Here is a 16079-nt window from a genome sequence, read left to right on the forward strand (position 1 = left end):
AATAGTTCAATTCAGGGGTTCTCATGTTTCATTGCACGGTGACTCGCTTCTGACAACAAACAATACTACATGCCCCCAGAAGAGAGGACCAAATCCTAAGCCAACCTGAGTCCCATCAGCTGGAGAAGGGTAAACCCCAACCTCTCATTGGACTGGACAAGGGTCAGGGGAGAATCAAAGCCTCAGGGCTTTAGACCAATGCAGGAGGTGCATAACCACAGCCCCAACACCCATGACTGAAGACTTCAGGCTTCAGCCCTAAGTGGTGATACTTAGCAGGAGCTGGAGCTAATGCTAAAGTCCAAGTCTAAGCCAGCCCTAGCAATCTCATTAAAATGGGATCTCGACCCATTCTGGGATCCAGACCCACAGTTTGAGAACTGATGCTTTGGTTGATGCTATGCTGAGACCACAGAGGATCATGCTGACAAATATTGTCACATTGTTTCTAGGGATGTTAAATATCAGTTAATTGAATTATCACTTAACTCATGAATTCTTATCTGTTAGTCAACTATTGTATAGTCCCCAGGCAGCCCCCATGGGGGGGGAGAGGAGGGGAGAGGGAAGGGAAGAGAAGAGTGGTTTGAGCTCCTGGACCCAGCATAAGCTAGAACTGAGCCGGGCTGCTTGCTTGGCTCATAATACACTTTAAATACAGAGCCACAGCAGGGATAGGTCCAGGACCCAGTGCAAGCCGGGACTGAGCTGGGCTGCTGGCCAGCCTGCTAAAAAAATTACTGGCAAGTAAGAAATGCGTGTAGTCTATAGCATTAACCTATAAGCTTTTGCTTATTGGTTAATCGACTATACTATTACATCCCTAATTGTTTCCTTGTATCCAGTATGCATACATCTGTTGCTTTATCTTAGAAATCTATGCCTTTCGGAGCAGGAACAGTCTTATATAGCACCTAACAAAATGGAGTCCATGTCTGCAACAGGGGCTCCCAGGCACAATGGCAATCTAAATAATTTACACGATTTTTATCTTTTTATCTTATCTACACCATAAGATATCTATCTGTAGGAGACTATTCTCTATATTGTACATCATTGTTCTGTACTATGAGACTCTCATACAGTCTATGCACATGCTGTCTGTACTACTGGGACTGTAACATTTATTCTGGAGGAAGACTTGGATCCCCATTACCATCAGTAAATTAAAGGACTCAGACTGTCAAAGAAAATTAAAGGCATAGAGTAGTTTCCACATAACAGACAGGAGACATGGAGACATTTAATTAGTCTCTCCTAAAGTATCTTTTCTGCTCTGGAAGACAGATTGCCATTTCATTGCTCTCTAGATGTGTTACAAGACTCAACAGTGGAAGATGACAAATTGAAAAAAGTGATTTTAAATTCTTCCTATACCCTTTCTCTTTACATCTATTATACTTTAAGAAAAAAAATCCACTGTCAAGCAATCAGAGCATAAAAGTAGGATTGGAAAGGCCATCACGAGCTCATCTAGTCAAGTCCTCTCTGCTGAGGCAGGACCAACTATACCTCTAAACCAGCAGTTCTCCAACTTTAGCAAATTGAGGATTCCTATTTTGATTTTAAAAAATGTGGGGAGTTCCTACACCACGCCTTTTCCAAGGCTCTAGCCCCCAATTTGCTTCATCTTCCCCCTCTCTGTTGCTCACTCTCCCCCACACTCACTTTGACTGGGCTGCAGCATGGCACTGATGTGTGGGAGAGGAGTGAGTGCCCTGGCTGGAGGTATGGGCTGTGTGGTGGGACTGAGGATGCATGAGGGGGGTTCCAGACTACAGAAGAGAGTTTGGATGTGGGAGGGGACTCAGGCTGGGGTAAAGGATGGTATGCAGGAGGTGGTGTGCTGTCCTGGCAACACTTACTACAGCTCCTGGAAGCAGCTGCTACTAGAAATGGAAGCTGCAGAGCTGGCACATTGGCTGGGGCAGTGCAGAGCCTGTCTGATTACCCCTGCACCTGGGGCCTGCCTCAGAAACCTAGAAGCTGCTTCCAGGAGCTGCACAAAGTGGGTAGGGAGCTTGCCTTAGCCGTGTGCCTCTGGAGATAGCTGGAGGAAAGATAAGTTGATCAGCAGAATCCACGGATCTTAGTTTGTGAAAAACTGCTTTAGATCATCTCTGACAGATGCTGTCCAACCTGTTCTTAAACACCTCTAATGATAAGGATTCTACAACCTCCCTTGGAAGCTTATCCAGATCTTAATTATCCTTACAGTTAGAAAGCTTTTCCGAATATCTAACCATCTTAATATTCAGCAAGATTGAGGTTATTTCTTGCACTACCTTCAGCAGACATGGAGAACAACTGAAGGAGGTCCATGCCAGATTCAGCACAACCATGCCTTCAATTAAGATGTGAAATCACACCACATCTTCACAGATGTTTAGGGCTTCAAGTTGACAGGAAAGCAGTTTTTACACTTGTTTCAGCAACATCCTGCTTGCTTTCAAGCCATTGAAAAACCGCTATTTAGAAGATTCAGAACATATGACAACTACAGTAATAGTCATATTTGAGTTGGCACAGCTATATATTGTAGTTATATAACGTGCCCAAAAGAGCTTGTGCCCTTTTGATGCATGAGGTCATGGGGGTAGGGGGGTGTTACATGAAAGTCCAGCTCCTAACTTTGAGGATGGGGTGGGGGGAGGAGTTTCACCCAATCAGTAAGCTGGGTAACTCAATATTCTTGTCCTTTCAACTACAAGGTCCATGCATCTGTTAACCAAATGCATCTGTTAACCAAATAGCCACATCCATCCCTTCAGGGGGGTTAAACAGAACTATATTTTAAATTCCTCTTCCTCTACTGGAAGAGGATAACTTGGAGTACCCCCCCATTGAAGATGATACCCAGATACCTGAACATGCAGCTGTACATGTGAGAAAGTATGAACGGACAACAAAGATGACCACCCTATGGCAACTACCATTCTTAAGAGTATGTTTTGTTGGTTACTGCAGACCAATTGATTTGTAGGTTTCATCAATACATCATCTTAAGTGCCTAAATTATTAGCTTTAAATGTTTTTCTTTACATCTTGATGCACTATCCAGAGCACTAAGCCTGTGAAAAGTCTGTGTGGGATTGATGTAGATAGTGAGCACTATCAACTTTCAATGCACGTCTGAGCTTCTCTACTGGTTGCAATGTTTGGACAAAGAGAGAAGCACCACTCCTTGGACTGTGGGGAAAACAAGTTAATTTTAGGGATAAAAGCCAAGTCTGCTCAGAAAACCACATCATCGTGAAATCTGTAGTACTGTTCCCAAGAGGAAAGGCTCCTAGCTCTGAAACCCACCACATAAAAGTAACTGCTAACAAGAAAGCCATCTTGGAAACAAATACATGGACACTTCCCCAAGAGCTCAAAAAAATGCAGAAGCAGGACATTAACAACCAAACTGAGTTCCTATGATTCCATTTGATTACTCTTAAGAGAATGAAGTTCAGATGCAGCTCTGAGAAAATGCTCATGATATCAGGTAAAGAGAGACTCCTCCAAAGGCCAGAAAACTATGCTATATAGTGCAGCCACTTGTTTCCCAAGCTAAAACGTCAACAATGAAACCCCTGAACAGATCTTCATGTACAAATTCTAATATCTATAAGGAGAATGCAAAAGAGAAAGCAGGGTGAATTTATTAAAGTCAGAAAGTATTTTAAATAAACTGTACTTTTTCCTGATTTAATCATCAATTTTAATCTTTTGCATTTGTATTTATTTTCCTCAAGAAAGATGATTCTCACTGGTTAGTAACCATAAAAGCCATGCTGATTTGCCTTTATACCTATGGTTGCCAACCTTTTCACACCCAAGATCACCTTTTGAATTTAAGGCAACCCAGGATCTATCCCATCCCTTCCCGGAGGACCCAACTTTCTGCCAAAGCCCTTCCTCATTTGGTTTCCCCCACTCTTCACTTTCATTTGGCTGGAGCAAGGGGTGGAATGCAAGAGGGGGTGAAGAGAGTGGACTCGGAGGGAGTTTGGGTGGTGTTTGCAAGAGGGAGTGAAGGTGCAGGCTAGGGATGTTAAATTTAGATTAATCCAATAGTCAATGGAAATCCCATCGACTATTTGATTAGTCTAAAAGGGCACCTCCACTTTTCAACTGTAGCAAGAGTTGGGCTACCCTAGGGAGGCTCTTGCTACAGTTCAAAAGCAGAAGCCCTGCAAGGAGCACAGTGTTTCCTTTTGAAAAGTACAAAAGTTCCATAAGGACTCTTGTACATTTCAAAGGCTGAGGCACTGCAGGGAGCATGGGGCCCAGAGGCAGAGTCCCCCAGGGGCTTCTGCTTTTGAAATGTACAAAGATGTATACAGAGCTGCTTCACCCTGCTCCCCCTAAGGTTGCAGAGATGTGCTCTACTCATCCAGCCATCTGCTTCTGGGAGCAATGTGAGGCAGGCAGGCACAGAGAGTCTAAATAAGGATAGCAATCAACTGCCAGAGGCTCCAGGATCTACCAGTCGATCACAATCAACAGGCTGGTGACCACAGCTTTACACTAGATTTGGAACTTTACAGGATACCCCTTGGAAGAACAGCTGGCAGCAGGGCTCTGTGCACTGAAGCTAGCACCATCCTTGGGAGATGCGGGGTAGTGCTTGCAGGCATGAAGCAGCACTGCCCCCCAAAGGGGCATGCAGAGACACACCTGTCCCATCAGAAAGATACTTTCAGTGGTATGTGGGGCCACAGCATGCAGGAAGCCTGCCCAAGCATCCTGCTGTGCCACCTGTTGGGAACTGACCATGGTAAATTACCACCCCGCCAGAGCCTGCACCTAGCATCCCTTCCTACAGCTAAAGTCCCTCCAAGACACCACACCCCCTCCTGAACCCCAATCTCCTGCCTTGGGCTCCTTCCTGCATTTAAACTCTGTCCCAGAACCTGCACCCCCTCCATTAACACAGTACAAAACAATGGCCTGTGACTTGACTATTTACCAAATCCTTGGAGTGGATCCTCTGAAAAAATTATTGCCCACTCTTATTGTAAAGTATCCTGCAGCTGTTAACTTGCATCAGATGCCCTGTGCTATAAACATAGAACGAAGGCCCTAATCTTGAAAATACTTGTATGCATAACTATTTGATTCAGTAGCAGCGGCTGTTCTTGAATAGGATTATTTTTTCCAGTAATGAAGTATTTTGAATAATTTAATCTTAGTCAATAAGAGGGAACTGCAGAGCTGTAGTGGGGCTAACTCCCAGAACCAGAAGCTAACCCTGCTGCAGCTCCACCTTTCACATGCAGGAAGAGCCACCTTGCTCGTACTACATTTAAAAGTCAGAGGTGCAGGGTCAGGAACTGGGCACAAGCCAGGACAGCTTTGTCCCAGCTTGCGCCCAGTTGCCCACTGCCTACCCTGCTGCCCCTGCAGACAGTGTTGAGGGAACCAGCTCCTCCCAGCAGCAGCTCCTTCTTCCCCTTTCACTGCCTCCGATAGAGGCAGAAAGAGGGAAGAGAAGCCACTACAGACACTCTCCAAGTTACGGACCAAAACTTGGTCCGTAACTCGAACTGTTTGTAACTCGGATCCCATAGAGTTACATGGCAACCGCGCTGTTCGTAAGCGCGGATTACCGTTCGTAACTCGGATCCGCATTTACGACCACTTTGGTCATAAGTGCGGATGCTCGTAAGTGGAGGTGGCCATAAGTCGGGGAGCGGCTGTAGTCAAGTAGTGACTACCACCTGATAAGCCTTGTCTTACCAAGTAGTCAACTACTCAACTAGTCACTTACATCCCTAATCACAAACACTGAACAAATGCCACTAACATTCATTCTGAACACAGCATTTTCAGTCACATGGACTTACCTAACACTTCATTTCTAACACTTTATTCTACTAAACCCTTGTTCCCCTGGACTAGCTTTTCCCTGCAAATAGAGCAAATTCTACTTGTTTGTTCAAGATACTGTTGTTAATTTTGTGGTTATCAAAACCAGATGTTTATTAATTACATTTATTAATTATTAATAACTAAGATATTTCAGGTGTGCTGAGAAGTTCTTGCAAAGCCATATAAACACAGACTGTCTCAGTAAAACTGGGTTACATGGTCACAATGTTATATTTCAAAATTTAGTGTTTCAGGACATTACATACAGTTGGTTAGCTTGTTCATATTTGACAAAAATAATATTGGGGGGAAAAAGTTCCAAGCGCTCAATAATTCCGTAACAATTTCTATGTACTTCATTTTAGGACATGTGTAAAAATCATGCCTAATTTGAAAGTTAGGTGTCACATTTCAGGGTATAGTCTGCTGGATGAGTAAGACAACTCCTGGGCTCTTATTTAAGGCCAAAATGTCAGGCACATCAATCTATAGTTAGGCATAGTAATAAGAATGGTTTAGTTTTCCAGGAGGACTGAAGCATCCATAGCCCCCAATGAAGTCAATGGGTATTCAACACTGCTGAAAAGAATTTAGACTGTGCCTAATTGTAGGAAACTAAATGAAGAGTTGTGGTTTATGTTTCAAATATTTAAATATTAACAATTCTAAATATTTTTATTTCAGGGTACAGTCTAAACTACATGCCTCTGTAACTATCCTGACAGGAAGTTTTTTCCCTAATGTCCAACCTAAACCTCCCTTGCTGCAATTTAAGCCCACTGCTTTTTGTCCTAACATGATGTAATAGCATTTTTCTCCTCCATTTCTCTAACAGTTTTAATGCAGAGAGAAGATATCTATGTTTTAAGGGGTTTATTTTAAAAGCATAATTTGAGACAGGATACATAAAATAGCATAGATGTTGAACATTTCCATCATTTGTCATTTTGATTTCTTGTCTCACTGGCAGGACTGAACATTGAGAGGCAATTCCCTGTGACTTCAACTTTTCTGTTTCTCACAGCGGAAGTCTGATGTTTATCATGACAGAAAATGCCATGTAAGAAATCATGGCAACCAATGCTTCAGAAATACACAATTTGCTGTACATGATCAGATCTGAAGTTCATCCATTCCAACATTCCTCCCCTTCCCCGCATCAGTTACTAGCACCAGATGGTCAGGAGACAGATTTAAGAATCCCACAGTAGATGGCTGTAGGATTATCTAATGTAGAGGCAACTTCTCATTTCTAATTTCAGAGATTGCTGGAAGCATAAAAGTTGAATATCCCTTCCAAGTTAATCCTAAAAAAAACTAACAAGAATATCTGAAGTTCTGAAGAAAATCTAATGTTCTGAATTTGCTACCCTTTCAATTTCATAAAATGTCCCCCCCCCTACTGTTTTATTTTACAACATATCTATACCATTATTTTAGCATACTTCTATCATGTCTAAACTATGCAATCCCACTACTCTTCAAATCGCTCATCATACGTTTTTCCATTGTCCTTCTCTGAACCCCATTTAATTGTGCAATATCATTTGATATGGAATTAATAGCAAACACTATTTGTTTGCTATTCTTAGTGAAGCTACTATAGACAGCTTGTTCATACAATGGCATAATATTTTCTATATTTTTTCCCATCCCATTCCTTAAGCATGCTACTTTTTTTTAAAAAAAAACATTGCAGCAGGACACTGAGTATAGATCTTCACTGAGTTATAATAATGGCCAGATCCTTTCCTTGAGTTAATTTTGAATTGCTAGGTATAAGTAGTTTAATTTTCTCCCAACAACATGCACCATTTTGCTTTAATCAACAGCAAACACATAGCTTGATTAGAGGTCTCAAATTCCTCAGTTCTCTCTAGTCCTGGCTAAAATAAATAATGGTTGATATGCAATTTTTGCTTCTTTATGGCCCACCCCGCTCTCCAGATCATTTACATAAATACTGGGCCTAGTAAAGAACTGTGAAAAAAATGCACTGTTGGACTCCAGCCATGAAAAGATGAATAATTACATCTATTTTTCATGTCCTCACTGTTCCATAAACCAACACTATTGGATATTTCTGTAAACATGCAACTGCTTGAAATTTTTGCAGATGAGAGGGCAGGTGGGAGCCAGTTCACAACTGTACCCCTCATGTTGCTGCCTCTCTATCAGAGGCAGCAGCGGAGGTGGGGCAGTGGGTCCAAAGCCAGCTCCCCCCATCAAACATCGGCTCCCACCTCCCTTCTGTGTAGCTTTCTGATATGATGAAAGATTTCTAATAGATTAGTTTCTGCAAAAGAGAGTACTATCTCAGTACAGTGGTCAGACCATATCATACGAAGATTTTGCAGATGTTTTAATATTGTTTTTAAATAATCATTATTTAAACCAATGTGCACACAAAGGCTTAGAAAGGCAGCAGCACGGCGGGTGAGGGGTCAGGTGAGAGCCGATAGGAGCCGGCCCCCCTGACTCCCAGCTCTGAAGACTTGCTTGCTTCCTATGGGGGGAGGGGAAGTGTGGAGGGAGGCAGGAGCCAATGTCTCACACTGCTGCCTCTATCAGAGGCAGCTGTGCGAGGGGAGGAGGTTGGGAAGGCTGCTAAGGAACCTGCTGGACTGCTGGCTTGGAGCCAGGTAAGGTCTCCCAGCCAAAGCCTATGTCTGGCACCCCAACCCCTCCCTCTCCCAACTCTCTGCCCCACTACCCCAGGTAGGCCAAGCCTTCTGCACCCTTGCTCCAGCCCCCATACACCTTCCCAGGCACTACTACATCTCCTCCTACTAGGGATGTAAGCAACTAATTGACTATCCAATAAGCATAAGCATCATCTGCGTGGGGGGCAGGGGAGTAGCAGGGACCCAGCACAAGCCAGGAATCCACTGATTCCAGTCCCAGACACTGCGCTTCTGCTTTTTATATATATTAAGAGCCTATCATCTCTTAATATATTTAAAAGGCAGAGCCACAGTGGGATTAGCTCCCAGGGCCAGGAAAAGACCCATTGACTAGTTGATTAAACTAAAATGAACATCCCTACCTCCTACACCCCTCCTCAGGTCACAATCCCCTCTCAGACTTTGCATCCCAATCCGCTATCCCTGGTCACAGCCCAAATGCTGCATCCTCCACCCAGTCACAATTCCCTCCCTGGCTCTGCACCCCTTCTTCATCCCAGGTCACGATCTCCCTACTTCCCCCAAACTCCCTCCCAGTTCCCACACCCCCATCCCTTACCCCAAGCTCCCTTCTGCACCCAGCCTCCATCCCAGACCCCCACATCTCTTCCATTAATATAATGGAAGGCCCTCGAGCACTTACCAAATTCTTGGCGTGACCCTCCCTCAAAAAAATTATTGCCCATCCTGTGTTAATGGCTTAACAGAACTTTTTGAGTGTTGCAGATATGTAAAACTCTGATCTTAATGATTTTTTAAAATCCTGTGTTACTAATTAATACATGGTAAAATGTGTTGCATTAAGGCCAGATCTTTGCTATCTGGCTGAGTTCTTCTGGTTCTTGGAATTCAGAAGCAGCAAGAACCAGGTATGATGCTGGCTGTTTTGTAGGATTAAATCTTATTTGCAAGATCTTTAAAACATGCATCTGTCTGTTAGAAAGGTCTTGGGGTAGCCATGTTAGTCTAACTAAAAAAAACAACAACATAATAATGGTCTTGTAGCACCTTAGACTAACACAAATATATAAATAGTACCATGAGCTTTCGTGGGCACAACCCAACTTCTTCAGCCAAGGTTAGTGTAAGCTTTCTTTTTATTTGATTTCATATTAAATAATCATAAGCATTGTTCCTTATTAATTATCCTTCGTTTTAATATATTTTCTTCCTATGGACTATTTAAAATATGTCTTTATAGCTACAGTTTTTGTTGTGCCCTTCCACACACTACCTCAATACTGGTGTTGCACATAAATGTCAACCTACCCAAAAGAAAATTCATCCAGTCCAAGGATGGAAAAAATCTTAGAGAGAACACTGCCTTCCACCCCATGCTGCTGCTTCTGATATAGAGGCAGCACCATGTTGTGGCAGGGGGGTCCCCAAGAGCAGGGCTGGAGAGCGCACTGGCTGCCAGTCCCACCCCGGGGACTATCAAATAATCATGTAACCACGAATATTTGACGTGGTCACTCAACTATTCAATTATACGCTAACATCCCGATCTGCTATCATTTAATTATCTGGAATCATAAACGTTTCTAATTAGAGTTTGCATATTTTCATTCATAGCTCATCCACTTTGTATAATCAAGCCCCTTCAGAACTCTGGAATGTATACCTGGGCCTGGTGACTGCTTAAAATTCAGTCAATTTATTCCAACACCTCAATCTCCAATACCAACTTGTTTCCATTACCAGAAAGGAATATGTACCTCTCCATCATGCTCTTTGCCGAACATAGATTGAGAGAAGTCACTGAGCTACACAGTAATCGTCTTTAATTGGTTCTCTTAACCCCTAATGATCCAGCCCACCAAATCTTTTGCAGCCCACCAAATCTTCCTGCTTCCAACATAGAATCAAAGGACTACCAAGGACCTTGAGTGTCCAATCCGCTGCACTCATGGCAAGACTAAGTATTATCTAGACCAGGGATGGTGAACCCAGCCCATGGGCCAGAACCAATCCCCTGGCTTGCCTTGATCCAGCCCATAGTGAGACTCAGGGCTTTGCCCCTCCCCTCTCCACAGAGGGGTGAGCCAGTGCTAATGCCCTAGCCCCATGTCAAATCTGAGTCTCAGCAGCCCCTCTCTCCTGCATGACTTGAGTACAAATGCTGGCTCTCCATTGTGTGGAACCAACACTAAAGCCCCTGTGTGGCCTATTCTTCTGGGGAGGGGAAAGTGGCTCTGATGGTCCCCCTACCCCTAGCTAATACATCCCAAAATCATGTTGTTCTTTTTTGGCAATAGTATTATATTGTTGACTCCTATTTAGCTTCTGATCAACTATGACTTGCAGATCCCTTTCCATAGCACTCCTTCCTAGGCAGTCATTTCCCATGTTGTGTGTGTGCAACTGATTGTTCCTTCTTAAGTGGAGTAATTTACATTTGCCTTCAGTGAATTTCATCCCATTTACTTTAGACTATTTCTCCAGTTTGTCAAGATCATTTTAAATGTTAATCTTATTCTTCAAAGCACTTGATACCATACTGGGACCAGCTACATCTGCAAACTTTATAAATGTACACTAAGCAATTACTTAAATCACCAAAAAAGATACTCAGAGCCAGAGCCAGATCTGACCCCTTCAGGACCCCACTTGATATGCCCTTCTGAACTACTGGTAACTACTCTGGGAATGGTTTTCCACCCAGTTACGTACTTACCTTATCAGCAGGTCCATGTAGATTGTAGAATAGTGATAGAAATGTAGCCGTGTTAGTCTGGTGTAGCGGAAACAAAATACAGGACTATGTAGCACTTTAAAGACTAACAAGATGGTTTAAGTGCTACATAGTCCTGTATTTTGTTTCATGTAGATTGTATCTGCCTACTCTGGGAGATGATAATGCGAGACAATAGCAAAAGCTTTATGAAAATCAAGCTATACCACATCACTTCCCTCCATCCACAAAACGTGTTACCCTGTCAAAGAAAGCTATCAGATTGGTTTGACACAATTTGTGCTTAAGTAACTGCATGGCTTGGTCATCTTATCTTTTAGATCAGGGGTGGAGAGCCCCAAGGCTCAGGGCTACCCCCAGCACTGGGGAGCTCATGTTGGCATTCTGGGAGCCCATGTTGGCATTCTAGGCCCCCCGCTGCTCCACGGGGCTGGAGCACACAATTTACTAGCCTGGACTCCACTAGGCTCTGATGTATGAGATAGATGTGGGTAGTGTATCTCCTTCAGTCAGGGGCCTCATCGGTGAGGTTGTGTTTTGTTTGTTTTTTTGCTTCACATATGTGCTGCCTCAAATTATTTTTCTGTGGGTCAGTGGTCCTTGACCCAAAAAAGATTCCCTATTCCTGTTATGTGTCTGCAAATTGATTACTAAATTATTTGCTCCATTATTGTACAGAAATTAAGCTGACTTGTCGATGATTTCCTTATCATCAGTTATACACCTGGGCACTCTATTCACCCCTTTCCAGACATCTGGAATCTCTATCTTGCGATTTTTTTTTAAGATAATGGCTCATATACTAAGTTCCCTCTTAGCTGTGCAGGAGCCTATTAAGCATTGTGCAAGTGCTCAGAGCTGTGGTGAGGAGAAATGCCTCTTCCCCCAGTCTTGTCATGGTAGAGAGGCCAGGGGCCTCAACCCAGCCCTGGACCAGCTGTCACTGAGGGAAAAGCCATCCGGCCCACCAAGCCACCAGATCCAGCCCGCGGAAGCAGCGGGGAGCCCCAGGCAGGCTCCCCTTCTTGCCCCACAGGCCGTGCAGAAACACAGCTGCAGGGCTCCATTTCTGTTTTAAAACCAGAGGGAAGGGGGAAGTTTCAGGAGCCATCCAGCCTCCTGCACAATCCCATTGACCATTTCTGGCCAGAAACCAGCCAAAGGGAGCTGCTTGTTGGAATAGCAGGCAGCCAAGAAGAACCACGCCCCCTGTCCTCTGCTCAGTTATTCAAAGCAACACATGGTCAGGCAAGCAGGCAGGCTGGCTGGGAACGGTTTTAAGCTGTGCAAGCCTTAGCTTTGCAGGCAGGCAGGCTAGTTTGGCAGCAAATCTCTTGGCCATAGCCTGCTTTGGCAACCCAGCCTTTTCCTGCCCCACCCTCTGCCCCCCGACATGCTTAACATACCCAAAACCCTCTGTCCCCCTCTTACACCCATACCCCCTCCCAGATCTGGCACACCAATCTCCTGCCCCAGATCACAATACCCTCCTACCAATCTCTTGCCCAAGATCACAATACCCTCCTACACTTGGTCACGTCCCAAATCCCTGCACTCCAGTCTCCTGCCCTAGGTCACAACCGCCTCCTTCACCCAAACTCCCTCCCAGACTCCAATCTCTGTCCTGCACCCCAATCTTTTACCCCAAAGCCCCTTTTGCACCCAACCTACATACCAAACCCCACATCTCTTCCATTAATATCATGGAAGAGTGTGGCCCTCAACCACTTTGCAAAATCTTGGAGTGACCTCTCCATCAGAAACGATTGCCCACTCCTGGCCTCTCATGGCTTCAGCCATGGTACTGCTGTGGCAAGGAGAAGCACCTCTCCCTTCTAGTGAAGGTGATACTGCAGAGACAAAGGTTATAGTTCATCAGACATACTTAATCTTTTGGTTTTAAATTTTTGCATCTGCTCTTCAAAATCCACTTTGGCCTTTCTAATTTCCCTCTTACATACGAACTGCTGTATCCTCTACTCCTGTTTATTGGCTTCATTAAGATCAGATTTCCAAACGCTATCACATTTGTTTTCTCCTTATATTTCTGGTTCAAAAGTACATATGCCTTCTGAGTAGCACATGTAGCATCAATGGCATTTAAGGATTTAACTTTCTTCTGACTTGAGGGCCTTTTAGACTAACTTTCTCATTTTATTACCATCTCCATTTCTAAAAAAGTTTAGTGTTACTGTTCCTTTAGGTATCTCACTCCCTTCTAGGAAGTTGAGCAAGTCAAATCACTTAAGAGCTCAGTTCTCACTTCTTGAATTAATCTATGTTTTATTAAAGACTCATTAAGAACAACCTAGCCTCTTGTGTAATGTAGAAAAAAGTTACCTACTTTTTGTAACTATTCTTCAAGCTACATTGCTCATGTGGCCATTCCAATAGGTGTATGCATGCCACATGCATAATCGTGAGAAGGTTTTTCCCCTACTGGTATCTGTCAGGCTGGCTGCGGAGCCCCCCAGAGTGGTGCCTGCCTGGTGCTTGCTATATGAGAGAGAGAGAGCTCAACAGATCCTCCACCCCTTCAGTTTCTTCTTGCCAGCTCTCCGACAGAGGTGAGTGGGATTTGGAATTGATATGAACTTCTCGAACAGTTACAAAAGGCAGGTAACCCATTTTTTTTTCCGAGTTATTGCTCAACTGAATTCCAAACAGTTTACCTGGAGGAGGGAGTCAGAGATCAATGTGCTGACATCTGGAGAACTGCTCTACTGAATACCGCATCACCTCTAGCTTTCCAGGTGATGGCATATTGCACTGTAAAAGTACTGACAGAGAATCACATCCCTACCCTGCAAATATCCTGAACAGGAACTTGCACGAGGAATGCCATTGAGGAAGCCTGTGCCCACAGAGTGAGTTGTCAAGGCTACTGCTGGGACCTTGGCCATGTAATAGCAGGACCTGATGCCAGACATGATCCATGAGAAGAGATGCTGGGACAAGATGGCCCCTTATCCTCTCTGATATTGTATTAAAAAGTTGTGATTTACAACACTGCTTGGAGCAGTCAGTGTAGAAGGGTAGGGTGTGCCTGACATCTAGGGAATGAAGGGCCTCTTCTGCTCCCAAGAGGCAAGATGAGGTTTTGGGAAGAACACAGGCAGAAAAATGTCTTGGTTAACATGGAAGTGGGAGACCACTTCAGGATGAAAAGCTGGGTGAGGATGGAGTTGCACCTTGTTTTTGAAAAAAATGTACAGGGATTCAGAGGTGAGCGCTCAGAACTCTGAAACTCATATGGCCAAGATTATGGCTGTTATGAAAGCCACCTTGCAAGAGGCGGGACAGATGTCTAAGGGCTCAAAGGAGGGTACCCAGGAGCTGGGACAGGGCCAGGCTGAGATCCAACTAAGGGACAAGGTGTTTAACCTAGGGTATAATGTTTGATGAGTTTGGGGCCCCCCCATGGACAAGGGCTGCTGCTGCCTCTGATAGAGGTTGCAGTGTGCGGTGACAGGGGAAAAGGTGCTCCAATGATCACCACAGGAGATAAGAAGGAATTGAGGGGTAGAGGATCGGCAGAGCCCTATATACCATGCCATGTGGTCACCACCCTAGGGGACTCAATAGTCCAGTGGTTCCCAACATTTCTTATACCATGGACTGGCAAACTCATTCAAAAACTTTTGGCAGACTAGTATAAAAGCATTTACATTTTTGTGTGTCAATTTGTATATTCATTATGGTAATTAATTTTAAGCAGTCACATGTTATTTTAGATTCCCTTATTGTGTGTGTACAGATGCAACCAGGGGGAAGAGAGAGGAAGGGAAAAGGAAGAAGAGGGCAAGGTGCACCAGCAAAAGAGGGGACCAAGCCAGGAAGAGTTTGGGTTGAAAGTGGCAGGGTGCGGACTCCATCTTGGAGGGCTTCTCCCACCCTGTCCCCTCACCCCACCACAGCCATCTGGATAATGGTGGCCCCCTGCTCAGCCCCAGCCACCCTGCCAGGGAGACCCCAAAGCAACTCCCAGGGCTCAGCACGGCTGGGAGGCAGCAGGTCTCTGTGTACACACTGGCTGGGCTAGGAACAGCTGGAGGTTGGGGGAGGCTCCCACCTAGTGGGGAGGATGGAGGGAGCCACCCAGTAGTGCCACCGTAGGCAGAAGGAGAGTGGGCTCTCGGGACACATGAGAAGAGGTATCTCCCTCCCCCATAGGAGTTGGATGGGAGACTGGCCTGGGAATGCCCAGGAGCTTCTCCTCTAGCCACAACCGCCCTCCATGTGGTGCTGGTCCCAGCTGCCAGAGCAAGCTGCCCTCCAAGAAGCCCTGCCAGCCAGGGCTAGAACAAGGTGCACAGTGAGACTACTTCACCGTAGCCACAGCTCCAGCTCCAGCCACAGTTCACTGGCTCAGTTAGCAGCTGGGTGGACACACGGCTGCACAGTTTACAGGTAACCCCATCGAGCCAAACTTCAAGCCATGGGGGCGTGGCATGGCAGTGTGCCACAGCCTGGCAGTTGGGAACCACTGCAGTAGCCAACCTGATGGGGTACTGCTAGGAGAAAAGCCTTCCTATGATTGTGCACACAGCCTTCCTATGATTGGAATGCACATGAGCAATCACTCGAAGAACTCGCTGTTCCAAGAAGCAATCATTTCACAAAAAGTATGTGGAATTGCTTCTTGATATGGTCATGTTATATTATCTGCCCAGTTTATAGGTGAATATCAAGTCTTGCATTATCCTTATTAGATTTTTGAAGCCTTTGATCTTTCAACATTGCACACTTTTCTTTATTTGAAGGCTGGTCGTGTACCACATTATAATATACAGTATAGCTTATGCTTTGTAATGCCCTGAGTCAATTGTATGGTCCTTTTC

At 44.7% G+C, this 16079-nt stretch overlaps 1 protein-coding gene across 9 annotated transcripts in view; it reads right to left on the reverse strand.

Moving 5' to 3' along the window:
• The window catches only part of WDR20 (WD repeat domain 20), an 85759-nt gene that overhangs the window by 47997 nt on the left and 21683 nt on the right, over window positions 1–16079 (reverse strand). The window lies entirely within an intron of this gene.

Source organism: Pelodiscus sinensis, chromosome 4 (assembly GCF_049634645.1).
Source record: "Pelodiscus sinensis isolate JC-2024 chromosome 4, ASM4963464v1, whole genome shotgun sequence".
Lineage (NCBI taxonomy): Eukaryota > Metazoa > Chordata > Testudines > Trionychidae > Pelodiscus > Pelodiscus sinensis.